Source organism: Eupeodes corollae, chromosome 2 (assembly GCF_945859685.1).
Source record: "Eupeodes corollae chromosome 2, idEupCoro1.1, whole genome shotgun sequence".
In the NCBI taxonomy this organism is placed as follows: domain Eukaryota; kingdom Metazoa; phylum Arthropoda; class Insecta; order Diptera; family Syrphidae; genus Eupeodes; species Eupeodes corollae.
The window spans coordinates 8,824,386-8,826,571 of record NC_079148.1 but is presented as its reverse complement, the minus strand read 5'-3'; positions in this window follow the sequence as shown (position 1 = coordinate 8,826,571).

Sequence of the window (2,186 nt, the reverse complement as noted above, 5' to 3'; positions counted from 1 at the left end):
AACGACTAAGATGGCTGGGTCACGTAGAGCGCATGGAAACCAATGATCCTGCCCGGAAAGTCTTCGAATCCACACCCACAGGACAGCGCAGTAGAGGAAGACCGCGTATCAGGTGGCGCGCACAAGTGGAAGGTGACCTCACCTAACTTGGAGCGCGAAACTGGAGACATCTAGCTAGTGACCAAGCTAGATGGAGAAGTTTTTTGGGTGAGGCCTTAGTTCACACATGACTGTAGCGGTACCTCATATACATACAACCCCTACCAGACTTAGGGAGTGGTTCTACCAAATCAATACACAACATTTCCCACGGATTAGTAACTCCTTTCCTCTCCGTCATCAACCCAGCCGCTTTTTCTTTAACTGGTATCACACTCTGAAAAATCTTACAATTTCTGACGTACTTAGTAATATCTGACCTCATTTTTGGCCAGTAATATTTTTCTCCTACCCCAGCGGAAGTTTTCTTTAAACCCATGTGCCCTGCTACAGGACGGACATGATTTTCTTCTAAAATCTTTTTCATATCACTTTTTGGAATAACTAAGTTCCACTCATTATTAGTTTGACGAACTACTATATGATTTGGTTCTATATAAACTTAAATAATTTTCCCTGCTCTACTCGCCTTGTTGGAAAAGCTGACGGATTATTTTCCACACCTCCTATCATTTGTCCTATCCATGGATCAGTTGTGGGCTCTGAAATTCCTAATAAAACAGAAACGCTCCTCGAAAGCATGTCGGGCATCACATGATCTTTTCCTTTCCTATGAAAGATGGTCGGTTATGACCCTAAAGGCGTTACTGATCATTTTTGTTGAGCAGCCTAGGATGTCTTGAATATTTTGGTAGGTTTTTCCCTCCAAACGCAGTTTTCTAAAAAAGAGTTTTTAACACTTTTTAATTATAAAATCAAAGGCACTGCTATTTTTATGAACACTCTCTTTTTATAGAGTTTGAAATAATGTGTATTCACCGGGAAAGGTAGAGTATACCTTCAAGACAAAAGTCTCAAATAAAACAATTAAAGACCGTTTGATGCAAGTCACTTGTTATATTTTTTGTAAGAATTTAATTTATTTAAATAATTGACAATCTTATACAGTGTAACCAGCACTGCTATTTTTATGAATTGGCATTTTTATTTTAAAGCTCTGATCTCGGATCTCGGAACTGTCAAAAAAGTCTACGTATTTTTGTTTTTGCTCAGATATATCGGATATTTTGTAGTTTTGATATTTAAAGCAGAGTAAATCAAGCTAAGCTAATTTAACTTTTTTTTTTAAAGTGATTTGAAGTAAAAACTTCAAATGAATTTTCAAACACTGTCAAATAATATAATTATCCAACAAATGACGTCTCTGGTTAAGTTTCAAAAGAAAAGAGAAATAAGATTAGGCAGGTTCAGACAATGAAGGGGCCTTATTTACAGTCAACTGCATTTTATTAACGTACATTTTGACCAAGGCAGCTGGTTAGTTTTAAGTGTCATGAATTTCGGAGTTGGAACTTTACTTTTCTAATATCCACCTTAAGATCGTCATACAAAAACTATCAGAAACATTATTGTCTACAAAACACTCCTCAGTGTTAAGTAATAGAGTTCACCTTTCAGTTGAATTTAATAACATTATCATCTGCCATTTTGACATGCGTAGAATAGACTTGGTAGTTTTCGAGAATTTTCTTGACTAACTACTCAATTTTCCAATAAAGTTGACATAATTGAAAGGCGAGTTTTTGGCAGCTGGCCAATCAAAAACTAGAAACTTGCTTTACTTTTGAGTCCCTTATGCAATCTGAACCTGCCCCTTGGATGCTTGTCAAAAAGACAGTTCCACACCCAAGTGTGTTATTTATTATAAATAACAGAGGGCTCTTAAAGCTTTACTCTAATTGCTTTAGTTTTAATCAGAGTTTAAAAAACGCCAATAATTGACTAAAAGACAATATCGGAAATTCTTTGCTATAGAGTAAACTTCATCCGGTACAAAAATAAACGTTGGACTCTTGTTAGCTGTCGCATGGTTTGAGTGGAATCCAGAAAAATAGAACTATGAAATGTCATAATGAATATGCTTTAAGGACTTTTCAATGACAGCGAAGAAAATATGTTTTTTCATAAAGACCCTCTTCATCGTTTCAGCTTTTAAAAGTGTAAATCAACATTTTAAATGACAACAA